Here is a 21,415-nt window from a genome sequence, read left to right as displayed (position 1 = left end):
GTACAAATACAAGCAAGCAAGATAGCCCCTGTCCTAAAGAAGCTTAAATTCTAATGGGGGAGGAGGGAGTGGTTCATGTCAGTTGACATACTCTGGTAGTAATGGGGAAGTGAAGGCAAAGGTTCAGCTATCAGAAGCTGGGAACCCAGGCTCAGAATCCAAAGTTTGGGTGGAAGATGAAAATGATGTCTGGAGAACAGATGGCATGGTTGATAAATAGCCATTTTACAGATGAGGAAAGTGGGGTTGAAAGAGGTTATGTGACTTGCCCAGGGTGATACAGCTATTGTCTGAGGTATAATTTGAACTCAATTCTACCTGACTCCGGGTCCATCTAAGATCCCCAAACTATGGATTTTTTTTTACTTTTTATGCTTAAATTTGTTTGAATTTTTAAAGCAAAAAAATAAAATCATAAAGCACCATTCTTTTTTTTTTTTTTAGTGAGGCAATTGAGGTTAAGTGACTTGCCTAGGGTCACACAGCTAGTAAGTGTTAAGTGTCTGAGGCCGGATTTGAACTCAGGTACTCCTGATTCCAGGGCCGGTGCTCTATCCACTGTGCCATCTAGCTGCCCCATAAAGCACCATTCTTAATTTCAGAGTGACATCAGGTTTTCAAATTCCCTTAGTCATCAAGGCCCCTATTATTTTTTTTTATCAGATGTACCACTTGAGACATAAAATCATTGCGTGAATGACATTTTCAGTTTTTAGCAGCATTCCTTTATACACATACCAAACACATACACACTCACACACACACACACACACACATGCACACGCATGCACACATTGTCCTTATCCAGTCAATTCTTTACAGCAAATGGGTTTTCCAAATGGACAGGTGTTCCACATGGTTATTCTCCATGAGGGTTGGAAATGCAAACAAAGGCAAGAGTGGCAATGAGCGCCTCTACCCTGGCTGAGTTTTCTCTCCTCAGTGCTGACAAGAGTTTCTTCAATTTTGCATAACTTTACTTTAGCAACAATTGCATCTCTTCAGATCCCCTTCTGAGAGAAGCCTGACATCCACTGTCCTATCGCAGCACTTTGATCTCCTCTGAGTTTGGACTTAAAAGCCATAGTTTTTCATGCCTGCGAGAACAGACATATTGCGGGCCCTAGATGATTAGAAGGGCATTTCCATTTATAATGAGTCTGGTACCAGCCTCTTCCTCTGTCAGCTCATTTGTGACCCACTCAGTGGTTAGGGGGTTAATGCATGGAATGGATCACTAGGCTGAAAATAAAAATTACTATTAAAAATGCCTCACCATGAGAATTAAGCACAACATAATATTGTAACCACTGAGAATTCTCAACAGTAAAATAAAGCCTTATACTCCCAGCATTTTCATTAGTTTTTTCCAGTAGTGCTGGACGCACTGTGAATTACAATGAGATGGGAAGCAATGGCTTCTCCCTTTAAAAAACATGTACTATTATGGAGGGAAGTCATTCCTTCAATTCACACTGTGATGGTTATTGGCTTGTACGGACTGGTATGTATTTTAGCACATAAAAAATACATCTTGCACGTTACTGAACGTTGCATTTAGCCAGCAAAACAATAAATGCTAAACAGCTGACATGCTGAACTGGGCTGCATCATAAATATGTTAGTTTAAGAAATACAGAAATGCATAAATCAGTTAAAGCTGGCATATGAAACATTCTTAAGTATGGAACTGGGGGCTGGAGTCAGAAGTAGTACATTTGTTCAAACAGATGCCTAAAGTGGCAAATAAAGACTTACCAAAACCTAAACAAAGGAAGGAAAATCAGGCTATTGCCTACGTGGCTAGATCCTGGAAAGAGTCAGGTTGCAGGTACACAGAGAACTACAATATAAAATGGAATATAAACCTGGACCTTGAGACAGAGGTCACAGAACAGAATTAGAGTTTCTCATTGCATTCATTTCCTTTTCTACTAATAGGATTCCAAGGCTACAATTTCAACTTGTATTTACTTTGGGACCACTACCAGACAGAAGATGGTAAAGCTGATCATCAGCAACTGATGTATAGCTAAGTAGGAAGCTAAGGTAAGGGGAAGAGACCCAGCACAGCAGTATTAGGGAATGCCACTTTCCCTGTTACATGAGAAGATTGACCTGTGTCAAAATAACCAGGAACGTAAGGCAGCAGAGCTGTGAAAACAGGAAGGCAGCAAGGACTACCACTAGTCCTAACAAGGGGATCAGACTTTCTCTGATGCTAAGGCTGCAGAAGTGAACCTTGACCTGGCAGGTTTTCCCTAAACTGGTCTTGAAGAGGGCTTTGGATCAGGGTATGTTGATAAGCGAGAGAACAGAACAGGACGGGACTTTGCCGTAACAAAGCACTGGAGCCTGAGGGGAGAATGTCTGGAGACTGGAGTTTTCTGTGACTATTTTTATGTTACTGCATGTTATGGATGTGTCCTGGAAGGAAGTCTTATATTCTGAGACCTACTGTAAACACCTTAAGGTCTTGGACCTTAAACTAGGAAGGTATGCTCTCAAGACAAAAGATCTCTGAAGGTTGCAGCCTGGACTAATACATTCTTCTGAGCTCTTCTTTCTTCTCTCCATTCTATTTGTGGCAAATGTTGTAGAACCCTACAACATAATCTTCATTTTACATTCTTCACTAAGTATCCTGGACTTCATTCTTTCAAGGCCACTCAAGTAGAGCAGTTGTTCCTCTCTAGTACTAAAATACTAATAATGTGTTGTGATGTGTGGTGGCACAGTGAATAGAGCGCCTGGAGTGGAATCAGGAGGACCTGAGTTCAAATCTGGCCTCAGACACTTACTAGTTGCGTGACCCTGGCCATGTTATTTAACCCTGTTTGCCTCAGTTCCTCATCTATAAAATGAGCTGGAGAAGAAAATAGCAAACTACTCCAGTATCTGTGCCAAGAAAAACCCAAATGGGACCACGAAGACTCAGACACAACCAAAATGACTGAAAACAATCCATAATGGGGTTCATAACAAATGCCCACATGCCTTCTAATTCAGGCTCCTCCTTCCATTGTACCCCTTTTCCAAACCACCCTTCACACCTAAGGCACAGATCCAGGGAGGTGGCTTCCCTATTGAAAGACCTCAATGGTTCCCTTCAGCATCTAGGACAGGGGTCAGCAAACTATGGCCAAATCCTGTCTACCAATGTTTGTATACCGCTATCACTACCAACCCTGCTAAGAATAGTTTTTACATTTTTTTTTTTTAGTGAGGCAATTGGGGTTAAGTGACTTGCCTAGGGTCACACAGCTAGTAAGTGTTAAGTGTCTGAGGCCGGATTTGAACTCAGGTCCTCCTGACTCCAGGGCTGGTGCTCTATCCACTGCGCCACCTAGCTGCCCCTACATTTTCTTATAATACAATAAAACTCTATTTTTAAAATGTAAAAACCTTTCCTAGCTCATTAGGCTGTTACAAAACAACAACAACAACGACAGGTGGTAACTCATGCTCTAGGATATAAACTCCTCAAATTGGCATTTAAGGCTTCCCATAATTTGGCTCCAGCCAATCTTTCCAACCTTATGTCACGCTACTCTTCTTTTTTCATTCTCCATTGCAGTTCAATTGAATTGCTAGCTGTTCTCTCAACTGAACATTACATATTCCATCTCTCTGTTCTCTTCTATGCCTGGAATGAGCTCTTTCCTCATCTCCACCTGTTAGAATCCTAAGCTGTCAATCAAGCATTAATATTAAGTACTTACTATGCGCCAGGCACAGTGCCAAGATTGGCAAAGAGAAAGGCAAACACATGGCCGTGCTCCACAAGGAGCTCATATTCTGATGGGTGAGACAAGATGAAACTATGCTCACACAGGCTATTTACAGAGTAGATGGAGGTTAAGCTCAGATGGGAAGATAGGAGGAATGTGGATATGTTGGGGGGATTGGGGAGTATTAGTTTGGAGGGGGGAGAGAGAGAGGACTGGGAAATGTTGCACATTAAGGATGAAATGTTAGTTGGGTTCTGAAAGAGGCTGAAGAGGGAGAGCATTCTGGCTGATCAAAAGGCATGGAGTAAAGAGATAGGAGATAGAGTATTGTGTGTGAGGAGCCAGTGTCACTGACCTTTAGAAAGTACATGGAAGGGAGGAAAGTATAAGAAACTGGAAAGGTAGAAATGGGGGCAGGTTATGAAGAGCTTTAAAAACAACAGAGGAGTTTATATTTAACCCTGGAAATAATAGGGAGTCACTGAATTTGGGGGGGGGTTCCCTAGTTTTTATTTTATTTTTAATTTATGGAATAAAATAAGCATTTCCATAATGTAATATAATTTTTAAAAGTGATTGTACATGAAACTGCAAATTTATTATGAAGTTGCTATTCCTTTTAAATATATAATCAAGTTAACATGTACATTTCTTCTTTTCCTTTTTTTCTTCTCTCCCCAACCCCTGTACTAGAAATGGCTACCATTAGACACAAATATGTTCACATGTGTACATATGTGTGTATGTGTATAAAGTTATTCTATACATACTTCTATTTATCATTTTTCTCTGGATACAGATAGCATCTTTCTTCATATGTCCTTTGTAGTTAATTTGGGTATTTATAATAGTCAAAATGTCTTAGTTGCTCAAACTTGTTCTTAAAGCAATATTGCTGTTACTATATACAATGTTCTCTTGATTCTGCTCATTTCACTCTTCATTATTTTGTGCGAGTCTAATCTGTTTTTCTAAGATCACTGAGCTCATCATTTCTTATGACAGAGTGGGGAGCAACGTTTGAGGAAGATCACTTTGGTAGCTAGCTGAGTGGAGGATGAACTGGAGTAAGGATTGACTCGAGGTAGGGAGACCAACCAAAAGGCTATTGCAAAATCCAGGTGTGGGGTGACCAGGGACTATATCAATGTGGCACCTGTGTTGTGAAGGCAGAAACAAGATTTGGCAAGACTGGATATGAAGGGTGAGTGGGAGTGAGAGGTTGAGGAGAGCACTGAGATTGTTAGCTTGGGTGGTTGAAAAGGTGGTAGTACCTCAACACTAAGGAAGGCATGAGAAGAGAAGATAATGAGTCCTATTTTGTACACGTGGAATTTTAACTATCTAATGGACATTCAGTTCAAGATGTCTAAAAGTCAGTTGGTAATGGAAGCCTGGAAGTCAGGAGATAGGTTAGAAGCAAATAAATCGATCTGATTTATTATTATCATCTGCCAAAAAGATGATCATTGGCCCCATGAGAGTTGATGAAATGAGAAAGCCAGATAGTTTAGCTTTCTCTGAGGTTCAGCTAGGTGACACCTCCTTCTGATCTGCCAGTTGTCAATGCTCTCTTCCTGCACAAATTACAATACCTTGCTTTTATTTATCCAGGTACATATTGAACAACCTCTAGTGAATGTCAGCTCCCAGAGGATGTTTTTAATCCTATCTTTGTATCTGTAGTGACTAGTAGAGTACTTTGTATGTAGTAAGCATTTAATATTTACTTGAGTGAGTTGAATTGAATTTATATACTAACTTTTTGTCCACTGCCCTTTCTTCTTGTAATAATCCATCTACACTTACAGGAAGGCAGACTAAATTAGACATGTAAGACTGTGGTCATGGGACGGAAAAACACAAGCTTACCCAATCTTTCCTCCCAAGAAGTCTCACCAAAGGATCAAACCCTCAGTGATTCAAATATTGATTGAGTAAGACTAACCAACAAACTAGGAAATATTTACTGAGAACCCCCTATGAATTTAGCCCTCATACAAAAAAAGGAGATATATATTAGTTAAGTTTAGGCAAACATGGAAATGCACTAGAAAGACTGAAGAGGATAGGTCTTTGGTTAACTGACAGATCACCCTTCTGGCATCAGTTCTAAATTAGGAAGCGACATCAGGGTAATATGTAGCAAAGAGAGTTACCTATGGAGGTAAGAAACTAGTCATTTTGAAGTAAACCACTTTTGACAACACAGTGTGCATCAGAGAAATGCAGACGAGCACAGTGACACACTGAACACGGGGCTTCCGAACACTGAAGAGCTGATAGCCTCCCAGTCTGACGTTTCTCCTCAGGGAAGATGCAGCAGAAGGAGAAGTGAGTTTTGCCAAAATGTAATCACTGTCAGTGGGACTCATTCATTCTAACTCAGGAAGACTGGCTCCTGTTGTGTTGATGGGGAGATGGCTGATTTCTGAGCACTGCAGTAAGACACTTGCTCCCGCCCCTTCAAAAATGTTTGCTTATGTGTGCATGCATGCATGGAGGAGAGGCAGCTGTGGAATGATAGAGAGAATGCTCATCCTGAAGTTAGGAAGACCAGAGTCAGCTGCTTTTACTGGCTGCCTGATCCTGGACCATGTGTCACTTAAACTGCCCAGTGCTTCAAGCAACACTCTATTGGGAATTCGAAGGGACAATTCTCCAATGATGACTTATTTTCCTCAAGACTCCAAGATGTGCCTTCTGCATGAAACTATCGCAGTCCCTTTTGGTAATACTGCCCTCCCTCCATAAATTTGTTGTTTTCAGTCATGTCCAACTCTTCATGACCCCCTTTTAAGGTTTTCTTGGCAAATATACTGGGGTGGTTTGCCATTTCCTTCTCCAGCTAATTTTACAGATGAGGAAACTGAGGCAAACAGTTAAGTGACTTGTTCAGGGTCACACAGCTAGTGTCAGAATCCAGATTTGAACTCAGGGCTGGCACTTCATCCACTGTACTACTTAGTTGCCTTCCACAAAGTACCTGATATGTTTTTACATTTATTATATATATATATATGTATATATATATACACACACACAAACACACACACACGTACACACACACACACACACGTACACACACTTGTATGTATATATGTTGTATCTACCAAAAGAATATAAGCTCCTTGAAAGAAGGGACTGTTCCTTTTTTTGTCTAAAATTTAGTAAATGCTTGTTGATTGGCTGAATGATTGATTGTTAGATTCTAGGGTGAAGAGAAAGTATCAATTTGCACTGGGAGAGTTTCCTCACTGGAATAAACAGATACCAACAAAATCACACATCGAAGACAAATATCTCTATATAATACTTGCACCTGACCTATCATGTATGTATGTGTATATAATATATATTTACATATGTTTATTATACTCGCACCTGCATGTGCACACACTCATGCATATACATATTATGTATATCATGTGCATATGCATTGTATTGTGTGTGCATATACATTTGCAAATGTAAGAATATGCAGATATACTTGAACATGCATGTACATGTGCATTCATTCATATATACCTGTATGTATGTGTCTATAATGCACTTACACATGTGCTTTTCGTGTATGTCTATAAATATGTGTGTGCATATGCATATCTACATGCACCAACATCTACATATACGTCCTTAGGAATTAGAAACCAAAAGAAAGTAACAATATATAAAGAACTTCATCAGTAAGGTGAATGTTATTTTTGTATGAAACTGTAAACTTCTTAGGTACAGTTTGCTGGGGGGGGGTAGCTTATACACAAACTTCATTTTCCATTGATACTATTTGCTGTCTCTGTCACTACATATCCTCATAACTCTATCCAAACATGTGAGATTCAGCATTTCTGTAACACAAAACTGGCAACATTGGTGTTCATGTTTCAAGGATGAAACCTTTTGAAGATCTGCTTAAATTCACATAGCTTATTTAATGGCTCCCCCTCTGAGTTTATAGTGTTCATTATGGCTGGTTAGGGGAGCAAGGCAGATGGGGAGAAGAAAGAAAAGCAGTCATTGATCTGGAGAAAAAGAAATAGATACACAGAGACAAAGATTTTTTTCATAAAGTTACTCTTCTCTACTGACCCCTTTAATATATTACCCCCTAAAAAACTCCTCAAGGTGTGACATGCATTTACAAGTAAAGGCCTAACTGTATTTACCACAAGCTGCTGCATGAGTTTACAATGAGGACCCAGGGCTAAAGATACCATACTCCCACCCACTGCAAGAGACAAGTGAAATTAGTCCAACATTATGTGCTGGCCTCTGCTGTCCTGGACTTAATGCCTTCCAATCTATCGGCTTTGATTCAGCTCTTTGCACCATATGGTATGAGGAAAACTAACAAGCGCTATGTCAACAGAAGGAAATAGATTTTTCCCACTATCTATTTGAAAACTCTATGGCATACACACTGTCAACCTTTCATATTTCAAGCAAGAATTAACCAGTTATTCCTCATTATTATCAACAAGAGAAGAGAAGAAAATACTGAGCCAAGAGACTAAAAATAAGGCACCCCCCATTTCACGGACAGGTTGTTGTCATTCTTATTTCTCCTAACCAAAACAAAATAATGAATTACAGATTTTTCCATTAGTAATGATTTTATGTATTCTTTCTCTTTTTTTTCCCCAGGGCAATGAGGGTCAAGTGACTTGCCTAGAGTCACACAGCTAGTAAGTGTCAAGTGTCTGAGGTCAAATTTGAACTCAGGTCCTCCTGAATCCAGGGCTGGTGCTTTATCCACTGCACCACCTAGCTATCCTAATGTATTCTTTTTTATGGCTTTTGTTTTGTGATTGCTTTCAATTCAATAAACATTTATGAAGTACCTACTAAATGCTAGAAATTGAGGAAGGTATTGAGTATCAAAGCCTGTGGCAATCTGCATGGTAATAAGATTTCACATTTTTGTTTTTTGCTTTGTGCTCATGGATTTGGTGTTCTACCACCCTCACCCATCATCACTCTGAGGGTCCCCCTCCCCTGCCCCACCCACATTGGGTCCCAGGTGTCCTGGACCACAGAAACAACTGAAGTTGCTTTATCTTTGGTGCATAATTTCTCTTTTGGAGAGGTTTGAGAGGTCATGAGAATCAGAGAAAATATCTGGTTCCCCATTTTGTTGATATTCTATGTGGTTTTAAAAAATAAAGGATACTTTTTATATGATAATTAAATCCCCAGTTCCATGTAATATCTACTTTCTAGGGACAGAGAAGGCTAATTTTATCTTACAAGTTTTAAAAATAAATGTTTTATTGGTGCTTTTTTTTTTTTAACATGGATGTCACTTTCCCCAAGTATGCTCTTGACTTCTTCAAAATGGCAAGAGAGGAAAGGGAAGAAAGCAAGGAAAGGAAACATGCATTTGTTAAGTCCCTAAAATGTGTGTGTCAGGCACTATGCTAAGCACTTTACAAACACCATCAAAAGAATCCTTATTTATAACAAAGAAATATGGTTAAGTAAAACAGAAAACCAATTGGCCATGTCAGATAAATTATGTCTCATGCTACACTTACAATCCGATGTGTCTGCCAAGAGGAGGGTAGGATGCTATAGTATTGCTCTGATGTCAAAATCAGTCACTATATTAGTCAGAGTTTTGATGTATTTTAATATTGTTTTCATTTACATAATATTGATCACTGTATAAATTATCTTGATTCACTTTACTTTGCTCTATACTTATTCATATCAGTCTTATTTTGGCAGCTGGGTGAAGGATAGATTAAAGAGCAGAGAGAGACTGGAGGTAGAAAATCCAGTTAGGAAGCTATTCCAATAGCACGAAGGGGAGAAGTACTTTGAAGGCAGTCAAGAAGACCTGATAACCTGATTGAACGTAAAGGATAAGGGAGAGAGAAGAGTCAAAACTGACTGAAATTCTGAGCTTGAATGACTAAGAGGAATAAAAGAGGGATGCTAGGACGGGATGGGCAGGATTGGGAAGTGAAACATCGATTTTGGACATGCTGAGTTTGAATTTTTGGTGGGCTGTCTGGATGATTATGGTCAACATGCTTTTAGAGATACTGGACTGGAGCTCAGGGAGAGATCAGGGCTACGGATAAAGATGTGGGGCTCATTTGCATAAAAGTGATAACTGTGGAATCATAGAATGGTAGAGCGGGAAAAGATATTTGAGATCATCTAGACCAACTCCCTTATTTTACAGGTGAAGAACTTCAGGCTGAACAGTGAAGCGACTTCTAAGGTCACACAACTAAAATCCAATCCTCTATGAAAGCCTTTCCTGATCCATATTAATTCCAGAGCTTTCCCTCTGGTGATTATTTTTGATTTATCCTATATTTAGCTTGCTTGTAAGTATCTGTTTGCATGTTGTCTTCCTTATGAGATTATGAGTTCTTCAAGAACATCGACCATCTTTTACCTTATTTTGTATCCCCAATGCTTAGCACTATGAGTGGCCCATAGTAGATGCTTAATAGAGGTTTATTGATTGACATGAGAATTCAGTGGCAGAGCAAAGCCTCAAACCCAGTGGGACTTTTTGACTGCTTCCAGTACAGTGTATTATTCCCTATACCACACTGCCTTATCTCCATTAGTGGACAAAATCTCCAAGAGAATCAGTGTTAGGTTCACCAGTTAGAAATGATTCTAGGGGGCAGCTAGGCGGCACAGTGGATAGAGCACTGGCCCTGGATTCAGGAGGACCTGAGTTCAAATCTGGCCTCAGACACTTGACCTCAGGCAAGTCACTTAACCCCAAATGCCCCACAAAAAAATTATTCTAAACTCTTTAAAATTATTAATTTATTTTTAAATTACAGAATAAAACAATAATTTCTATAACATAGTATAATAAAAAAGATTGTATGTGACACTGTAAATCTATTATTTTCAATTTGCTATTCCTGTCAAATATATAATAAAGTTATCATGTCAATTTCTTTTCTATTTTTCTTCCCTTCCTTCATCCTAAAGATGGTTATTATTAGACATGTATATATATATATATATATATATATATATATATATATGGAAAATCATTCTGTATATACTTCTATTTATCAGTTCTATCTCCAGATGCAGATAGTGCCTCCTTTCATATGTCCTGTATAATTAATTTGGGTATTTATAATAGTCAAAATGATTTAGTCACTCAAAGTTGTTCTTAAAACAATTCTGCTATAGGGGCAACTAGGTGGCCCAGTGGATAGAGCACTGACCCTGGAGTCAGGAAGACTTGAGTTAGAAAATGTATTCAGCTAGGTGATGCAGTAGATAGGGTGATGGGTATGGAGTCAGGAGGACTCATCTTTCTGAGATTAAATCTGGCCTCAGACACTTCCTAGCTGTATGACCCTGGACAAGTCACTTAATCCTCTGTGCCACAGTTTTCTCATCTGTAAAATGAGCTGGAGAGGGAAATGGCAAACCATTCCAATATCTTTGACAAGAAAACTCCAAAAGGGTCATGAAGCATCAGACATGACTAAAAAACAACTGAATAATAATGACAACAAAAATATACCAGTTTTAGTCCATCAATAAGAACTTGTCAAGTGCCTACTATGTACCAGGAATTGTATTAAGCAATGAAGATACCAAGAAAGGACAACATTTTTAAAAAGTTCCCATTCTTAAGTACCTCATAGTGTAATGGGGGAGACCACATGCAAACAACCATGTACAAATAGGCTGTATACAGAACAATAATAACTTTAGGTCCTTTATAAGGTCCTTTAATGTTTCCAAAGTCTTTGACATTTATTATCTCATTTAAGCTTTCTCACCTCATAAGATGGATGCTAATGGTATAATGATGCCCATTTTACAGACGCAGAAATTAATATCTAGAGAGGTTAAATGGGTGGATAATAAGTACTGGTGGCAGCATCTTAATCTAAATCTTTTCTGACCCTAAGTCTAACATTCTTCCCACAACATTGCACTACATTTCCATTAGTTGTCAGTTTGCCTAAAAAGTTAAGCAGCTATTGAGTCTAACAAAGATGGACAATTTTAATTCAATTAAGTTTCTGAATTATTTATTAGGCACTTACAAGACACAGTGACATATGCAAGGAAGACACAAAGATAAATAAGGGGTGATCATTGCATTCAAGATATTAAATGACTAGTAAAGTAGACAAGATAGATACACAAAATAGTCTTACAATTAAAAATATGGCGTGTGTACAAAAAAGATAAATTCTTCTAGAAGTTAAAAAAAAGGAGTTATCAATTTAGATCAAAAGTGGCATCATGGAAAACAGTATTTGAGCTGACCATCAAAGATGAGGAGGACTGCATTAGGAAAAAATTTGGAGGATGAAGATTAATTATAGGCATAGGGAAGGGAAGAAGCAAAGAGAGAGATGAATCCCTGGGGGAGGAGTTCTTCTAAGTGTAAGGAGCACTGATGAGAGGGGGCATAGGGTACATAAAGGGAGATAGAGTGAAGTAAGCTAAAAAAAGGTAGCTCAGACCTAGAGGGTGGGGGGGGGGGCCTTGGGATACCAGACTCAGGAGTTTGTAATCTTCATTTCCTACCCAGTTGCATTCCTTTGAACAGGCTCCATCATTCCCCCTCACCCCTAAACCTCATTATCAGAAAAGTAATCATCTTTTGAGATTACATTAGCCTCAGCACTCACACCTCATCAGTACCTTTAGTATCCTTTGTCTCTCTGATTGGAGGAAATGTTGAAAGGGCAGAGAACTCTTTCCAAACCTCCATTTAAAGAAGGCTCCTAGGCCAGCCCTCACTTCATTTCCTACCTGGCTACTCTCCTTTGGACTAGACGCCATCATACCCAAACCTGGCACCTTACCCATCCCCCTTCCTTCTTAGCTTCTTTCTGTGTTTTAATTTTCCCATATTAGACCGTAAGCTCCTGGAGGCCAGGGACTATCTTTTTCATATTTATTTTTGTATTTTAAACTATTTGACATTCAGTGACACCCATTTTGAAACAGGATCCCTGAAATGTACCACAACTCTGTCTGACAGAGAGAGAGGTGCTTAGCACAATGCCTGATAGTAGGTATTAAATAAATGTTTACTGATTAATGGACTGGGCAAAATAAGGCATTGAATGTGTTTAAGCAGGGAGATGGCAGACTTAGAATTATATTCCAGGAAGATTATCCTGGCATGGTATGCAGGTATGCATTTTACTGACATCTTCATGCGGACATCAGAGAAGATACAGAGTAAGAAGCAGTATGTAGTGGAAAGAAAGCTGGGCTTAGAGTTATATGACCTGAGTTTGAATCCTGGCCCTGCCACTCACTATCTGGTTAAAAAAAACAACAACACAACATTCCATACCTTAGTTTGCTATCTGTAAGTGAATGAGTTAAATTAGATGGCCATTAAAGTGCCTTCCAACCTTATATCTAGAATCCTATGATCTTCTTTAGTGGAAGTTGCATCCATACCAATGAGATCGCAGATCCTTTTGAGTACTAATTTGTAAATTCCATGAACACAAGAACTTTGCCTTACTTGTTTTTACATACTCGATGGCATCTAATACAGAGCTTAGCACATAAAGTGTTTGGAACTCTGTTTGACTAAAGGAAAAAACAGTTGAGAAAATCTTACTATTCCCAACCCTCCCACATGGAAGACATCACAAAGCACTTTTATCTCATGTTAAAGGGCTTTCTAAAAGCACACTATAAAAGGGAATTAACTAGGAGTCAGCAGCAAATCTTCATTCCCCCCCAACCCCCCAGCCAGCCTGAATCCCTAAGAGTAGCCCATGCATGGCTTCAGACAATCATCTCCAGGCAAAGAACAAAGGAGACCCTGAGCGTCATCAAACATCTACCACTGACCAGCACTAGTCCCCATTCCCTTAAAATAATAAAAAATTCATGAACACTTGCCCTGAAGTCATTCATCACTTTCAGGAAGGATTCCATTTTCAGTTCTGTCTTCTTGGGACTTTTTCCTATTTATTTGAGTTTCTAGTGCTAAGACTCTTTAATAGAGAATTCGCTGAGGATAATGAGGTATGGGCCAGCTGCTACACGTCAGTCTGAAACAATCTCAACTTTCTGGAATCTTCCTCCATCTCTCTCCTCTTCATTTTGGATGGCACTCCATTATAAGTTGAATTTACAGTATGGAAGACATCGACTGAGAGTGAGCGTGTGCTGGACTGCAACCACTTGTTTTATTTTTGTATTTTAAACTATTTGACATTCAGTGACACCCATTTTGAAACAGGATCCCTGAAACGCACCACAACTCTGTCTGACAGAGAGAGAGGTGCAATGGAAAAGATAAAGACAGTTGATCATGGCATATTAAAAAAAATATATATATATATACATGCACAACAGAAGATTGTATGTGTATATCAAGATTCTTGCTGCTTGGTATTTTCTAATGCTATAAAAAAGACAGGAAACATTTTTAGCACCACATTCCACTGCATCTTTGTTCATAGCATTTTCTGTTGCCTATTAAAATTTTAACAGGTTTTCTTATATGGAATCATTATTACCAGGTTTCCCTGGAGAAAAAGTGTTTCCAATTTTACATTCATCCATTTACTATGGATACAATCTTAACATGATTTATGAAACATTTTAAACACCTAAAGTAAAAATGAGATTGTTTGCAATGATCTTCCAAATGTTGAGGTGGGTTTGCTCCCCCCACCCCCAGTTTCTGTATTTCTTCCATTAAACTAGGCAATACATTAGCCCATTGTGCAGAAGTATGCCTTTCAGGCATCGTTAATGTTTTAAATTTTCATAAATCCCACTTTGATTAAATAGGCTGTGAACCTGGACATTACTAAAAATGATCTAAGTGGGATAAAGTAAGCCATTAACTTTCACTTTTCCCTCCAAATTCATCTTCAGACAAATTAAAGTTTAAAAAGAAATTAAAAAGAAAAAGAAAAACACTAGGGAACAAAACAAAGATTCCCATACTAGTAAGTACACTTTATGCAGTGTTTGGAAATGGGTGGACATTTTTATAACAGTCACTCACCTACTTAATATGCACTTAATTCATGTGGAAGGCACGTAGAATATATCAAGAAAGAAGATTTGAAATAAAAATGAGGCATGGAAGAACTAAAATTAAAGTGCCTCATTAAATTAACACATGCACTTATCTGAGGAATTATGATTTCAGGTTTCAGTTGCACATTTTTCTTGAGAAGTGTTCAGTTTCCTCCTAACCCTACTGAGTTTCTACATTGCTTCAGGTTAAATACCCATTTACTTCCCTCAAACCTCATTCTACACCAAGGTCCTGGACCACCAGTATATTGAAGGCTCTACATCTTGGCATTTCAAAGGTGATTGATTCTTTTGTGTGAGACAATTCCCAAGAATGTTTCCAATTTTGTGAAAAGTTATAGTCACCTCATTTTATTTTTTAAACACTCCCCCATGGGCATCTCCAATAATAAAGTGATGATAAATAGCATGTCAGGCCAAGGTCCCAGTTAATGACTTCTCAGCCACTGTCATCCTAAAAGCAACCGCTGTGCCAAGCAGACAGATGTCTTCTCTGAAAGCCAGACAATTTCTAAACTTTGAGGAGAGAAAGACAGAAAGAAAGAGTGAAAGAAAAAGTGAGGGGCACAGAGAAAGATTCCCATAAAACACAGGCCACCTTACCTGAGCTGCTGACTGATGACCTCTAAGCCACAGCTCTGGAAATCACCACTATAGCTTTTAGTATGGGGGGGGGGGCGGAGCAATGAGGGTTAAGTGACTTGCCCAGGGTCACACAGCTAGTAAGTGTCAAGTGTCTGAGTCCAGATTTGAACACAGGTCCTCCTGAATCCAGGGCTGGTGCTTTATCCACTGCTCCAAGTAGCTGCCCCTGGAAGTCACCACTATAGCTACATATGTTGGTGAGTGGAAAGGGAGGGGACTTGAGAGGGAGCCAAAGGAAAGCCAACAATATTTTCTCTCATTTGTACCCACCTCACGAATTACAAAAACAGCATCGTAAAGGATGGTCTGATCACATGGCAGCAGCAGCTGAACAAAGCAAGAAGGTAGCTATAAGCCTTGTGCTTGCTAAAAGTCATCAAACCATATTTGGTGGCTCACCACCCGCCCTCTCGTGCTCTTCCTTCCCCCTTCTCTCCCTCTCTCACTCACACACACCTGGCCTGAGATGCTGGCGGCAGCGGGGGCTCAGATTCTAAGGCTGGGGGTGCTGCCAGTGGGGATCGCTGGGAGGGCGGAGAATGAGGATGACGACATCAAGGGAAACTGGAATGATGATGATAATGAAGAACAAAAAAGAGGAGACAGAGGTAAAACCAGAAAGGAAAGTTTCAGAAAAGAAGATAGCAGAGAGAATCAAAGAGAAAGAATGGCAACAGAAAAAAAGACAAGGAGAAATTAAGAAAAGGTTGGAAGAGCTTGAAGAATCTAAAGAGCTTCCACCAGAAGAACAATGAGCAGATAAACTACAGCTAAAGAAATTACAGGAAGAGGCAGACCTTGAATTAGCAAAAGAAACCTTCGGTGTTAATAACACAATCTGTGGTACAGATACCATGAACCCCTCTTCAAAAGATGACTTCACAGAGTTCAGCAAATTACTAAAAGAAAAAATTACATAATATGAAAAATCTCTATATTATGCCAATTTCTTGGAAGCAATAGTTCGAGATGTGTGTATTTCATTGGAAATTGATGACTTGAAAAAGATGACCAATTAATTCATCGACAATGCTATGCAGTGAAAAACAGAAACAAGAAAAGCAAAGCCAAAAAAGAAGAAAGGTGTGGTTCCTGGAGGGGGATTAAAGGCTACAATGAAAGATGATCTTGCAGACTAGGGTGGCTATGATGGAGGATATGTGCAAGAATTTGTAGACTTCATGTGACATTTCATCTTCTCCTCAATGTCTTCTGTTGCCCACAGTCCCTTCAACAAACTTCCTTTCCTTTCAGTTCTGCCAAATGCTACAATCAAAAGTGCAGTATCTTTGTGATGGTTACTTAACCCCTGACACTTAGGTGCTAATGCAATGGGGAACTTGGTTCTTGTTGCCAAGGGGCTAAAATCGGTAAACTCTGTTGCTACTAAATCACAGTAAAACAAAACCTAATATTGTTGTCATTGTTGCTATATGGTTCCAGAGGCAGCAGAGTCACTAAATTGGAAACAATAGTTGCAACGCAACAACAAAAAAATGTGTAGTGTTTACCAGCACCATTCAATAATACAGCCTTAACCATAACTCCCTGAACTACTTCATATCTTGTCAACAAAAGCAGTTTGCAACAAGGGCATGTGGGTGTGCACCTAGTATTAAAATTGCTTTGTCTTAAGGTAGAGCATGAGGATTTTAAAAATACATAGCAAAGAAGACTGCTTATTTCAGAGTAAGGATACCATGCCTTAAATGGCTACTAGTTTGACATTTGAAAAAATTAAATGACCAAAAACCACCCATAAAAGTCATCAAACCAAAGAACATCAGAGACAAAAGAGAAAAGGAAGACTGTTCCATTCAATCTCATCCTCAGATGGAAGACCGAAGTCAACATTGTACTACAGCTCAATGGTCTCTATCTTCTCCCCCTCTACCCCTCCTGCCTCTGCTCCATGAGATATACCTACCTCCATCACCCTGTTCCTTGAAACTCCACACTTCTTAGTGATCTGCCTTTCTAGCCATTGTCCTACTCCATCCCAAGGTAGATAAAGAACCTAGATGTCCATGTTCAGGCTGGCAAATGGAGAGGCTGTTTCTATTCATAATGAATTCTTAGGGTGAGGTCAGGTCAGAAGACCCCTAAATAAGTCTGAAAAATGGTAATCACCTTATATTTTAAGAGTTCAAATGGAAGGAGTGGCTTCTGGCTTCAACTGTAGCCATTAACTTTTATAATAAATAATTATAAAATAATAACAAATAAACAGGAGTCTCTTTGAGAATGCGATGAAAGTACATCCAATGAAAAATCAAGCTCCACTCTTCTTAGAGTGCCTAATAACAAAAATACCAAGTCAGTCCAGTCTCAAAGCACTACTGAAAAGCTGTATACAAATCAATTTTTTTAAAAAATCAATCAAGACTTTTCTCAAATATTAAAAACAATGGTGTGGTGGATCTTTGTGGCAAACAATTACCTCCCTGGTTTAATTGTTCTATAAGTTCAGCATCTTATGTAATTAAGGTATTGGTTTTTGTTGGTGATTGTTGTTTTTTGGTTTTTTGGTTTTTTTTAATAAGCAGGGCACACCTGTTCTATAAAATATCAACAGAATCTGGTTTGTGACCAGTCTACTTGGTCCACCCTCAGTAAGCAGAGAAAAAAATGTCTATTTCTCTTTCTTATAGTCCTGTAGTCTTTCCTGGAGTTTGTTATTAGAGATAGACATAGATTTACCCCAGGGAAGTAGGTTTCCTACCCAGCCTGCCTGCTTCTAGGTCACAGAGGGCTCCAATCACTATCTGAGAATATAAAGAAAATCCATGTCATTCAAGAGCTGATGAAGCCTGGGCAGTATCTGGAAAAAGAAATTGGAGAGCAGACTTTTGTGGCTGAGTCACAATGCTTCCCTTACCAATTACTAACCAAATGAGAGGGAGAGGTCAAAGACACGGATTTATTCATGACAAGGATTCTAGGTGATGTGCCTTCCTATTAAAGCAAGAGGCTAGTGCCTGCCATTTGTCCTAGGGAGCAGAATTGAAAAGAAATGCATTTCAATATGCAAGTAACAAATAGCTAAATAATTAGGTAGTGGGGAGGGGCACAATTTAATAACCTAAGGGCTTTAGGGCCTTCACCTTCTTTGCTACCATGTCATTGCCTGTGCCCAATAAGAATTACAGAGCAGCTTAACATTCTCATTAAAAGCAGAGCATTAATACTGATGAGATAGGCTGCCCCAAGAGAGAAAAGGAGTCCAATACACAGGAATTCATTTTCTTGGAGTTTAAAAAAAAATCACTATAGATAAAAATTTATGCTTGAATTTTGATCATTTCAGAATGTCATCAATCACAAAACAACTGACATTTCCTCACATGGAGTGGCGGCACACTTTGAGGATAGAGACCATGTGAGAATGACCCTAAAAACACTCTCTAGTTCCCTCAAGTCATTATAAACAAATGTCATGAGGGAGCCCCATCATTTAAAGCTTTGTTCATATCTCTTTAAATTATAATTTTTAAATTTTTTTTCTTTTTGTTAGTCTTGCATGCTTAAGAGAAACTTCTTACTGTCTGTGCTGTGAGTAATACCACTGATGATTACTGCATTTTATGTTTTATATGTGTTATTTGACTTGGTCCTCACAAGACCCAAGAAGGTAGCTACTTCTTTTATAGGTGAGGAAACTTCAGGCCCCAGAGTTTATGACTTGGTTAAGGTCACACCAGAACCAGGAAGTGGTAGAATTGGGATTTCAACCCAAATCTTTGACTCTCTCTATCCAGGGCTCTGTCTGCTACAACATGGTATGTCCCATATGACTAGATATCTGAACATCCTTAGTTTTAGTTGGGCCTAGTAAGAGTACCATGCATTAGCATGCAAACAATTAATAACTAGATTTTTTTTTTTCAAAAGGGAAATCCACCTCCTTCCACATCTGTAAGGACAACCTTACAGCAGCTTCCTAATCACATTTTGAAAATACCAAAGAGGGCGCTAGGTGGCGCAGTGGATAAAGCACTGGACTTGGATTCAGGAAGACCTGAGTTCAAATTCAGCCTCAGACACTTGACACTTACTAGCTGTGTGACCCTGGGCAAGTCACTTAACCCTCATTGCCCCACCAAAAAAAAAAAAAAAGGAAAAAAAGAAAGAAAATACTAAAGCAATTAGTATCATACTACAAGAAAAAAAATCTTGAAATTGTAAGACTTTAAAAGAAATCTCATGAGAAAGTTTCAAATTTTTTAGGTCTTGTATTTCTTTTCCTGACTGGAACTAGTAATTAAACCCAGTTTTCTCCCTATAATCTGTATCTCTGAAATACATTATATTTATAACATGTGAATAAATGATAAGTAGGTGGCACAGTGGATAGAGTGCCAAGCCTGGAGTTAGGAAGATCTGAGTTCAAATCCAGCCTCAGACATTTACTATCTGTGTGACCCTAGGAAAGTCACTTAACCCTGTTTGTCTCAGTTTCCTTTTCTGTAAAATGAGCTGGGGAAAGAATAGCAAACCACTCCAGTATCTTTGCCAAGAAAACCCTAAATGAGGTCACAAAGAGTCGGACTTGACTGAAATAGCTAAACAACAAAAACAAATGATAAATGTGTGTGCTCATTGCTTATCTGGCAACTTATAGGTTGTGTTCTTACATATGAGTTATAGTTTGAGATCACATTACATTGGAATTTATTCAAATTTTTTTTGACATTTTAATTACTTTTTTGTTTTTAAGATTGTAAGAGAGCACAGTATGGTGCAAAGACTAGTAGAGTTGAAGTCAAGTGAGAGAAGACCTGGGTTCTAGCTGTAGCTTTACCACAAAATATCTATGTGACTTTGCACAATTTTTTAACCTCTCTGAGCCTCAGTTTCCTCATATGTAAAATGGAAACATTACCACCTGCTGTACCAACCTCACAAAATTTCCAAGAAAATCAAATTAAATCAAAGTTTCTGAAAGTGCTGTAAAGTTGCTATATAGCTATACTATCTAAAAATCTAATGAGTGGTCACCAATAAATTAGAAGCTTTACCAAGATTTTAGACTTTTAAGCATTTATTAAGGAGCATAAGAATTTGGTGAAGAGAGAAACAGGCCTAGATTCAGCTATCTATCTCAGGGAGCCAGCATCTCCTCCTCCACACCCTCTTGAGGTCCTCGTGAAAAAGAGCAAGAGAGCGAGCCTCACCCCCTCTTTGTCCCACCAGCCTCCTATGAAACTAGGAACATCCCATCCACACGCACACACAGCTCCAAGGTAATTAGTTAGTAGCTTTGATAGACAGTACCCACGAGAAACATCACTTCCTGATGCCAAGGAACCTTCCAAGCCACATGGCTTGCCCTCAGACACCTTCTCCTCATGGTGGAGCTTTCCTACAGTATCTCTCCAGTAGGTGGCGTCACTCCAATTGTCATAGTGCCTTGAAAACTCTTAAGTCACCAAAAGGAAGGTGCTATTATCATTAAAATATTATGTGCTTCCCTATCTTTTTTTTTTTTTTTTGCAGGGCAATGGGGGTTAAGTGACTTGCCCAGGGTCACACAGCTAGTAAGTGTCAAGTGTCTGAGGCTGGATTTGAACTCAGGTCCTCCTGAATCCAGGGCCGGTGCTCTATCCACTGTACCACCTAGCTGTCCCTGCACCCCTATCTTTTTAAGCAGACAATATACTTGAATGCTTCAAGTAATATGGGTACTCCATCTATCAATGGAGATCACAGCTCCTTTATGACTTAGCAGTTAGTTCTTGAGAGTTGCTGTGGCTAAAATAATTTATCATACTTTGGCTAACTTAGTAGTGAATTTTGTGAACTTAGCTAGGCAAGTTTATATAAGACACAAATGTATATATGGGCTCTATTACCCAGTACCCACACTCTAGATGTAGCTTTTGGACTTGGTAAGTGAGGTATCTGAGTAGGCTTTTAGTTTTTGTTTTGTTTTGTTTTGTGGGGACGATGAGGGTTAAGTGATTTGCCCAGGGTCACACAGTAAGTGTCAAACGTTGGAGCCT

At 39.0% G+C, this 21,415-nt stretch overlaps 1 protein-coding gene and 1 pseudogene across 2 annotated transcripts in view; one reads left to right on the top strand and one right to left on the bottom strand.

Annotated features, from left to right (window-relative positions):
* The window catches only part of LOC122753406, a 72,937-nt pseudogene extending 56,337 nt beyond the window's left edge, over positions 1–16,600 (top strand).
* Positions 1–21,415, bottom strand: part of SMYD3 (SET and MYND domain containing 3) — a 1,026,564-nt gene that overhangs the window by 675,435 nt on the left and 329,714 nt on the right. The gene's annotated exons all lie outside the window — the stretch shown is intronic.

The sequence above is a fragment of the Dromiciops gliroides genome, chromosome 4 (genome assembly GCF_019393635.1).
Source record: "Dromiciops gliroides isolate mDroGli1 chromosome 4, mDroGli1.pri, whole genome shotgun sequence".
Lineage (NCBI taxonomy): Eukaryota > Metazoa > Chordata > Mammalia > Microbiotheria > Microbiotheriidae > Dromiciops > Dromiciops gliroides.
Note: the sequence above shows the minus strand (reverse complement) of the source record. Positions and strands in the feature narration are given on the sequence as shown.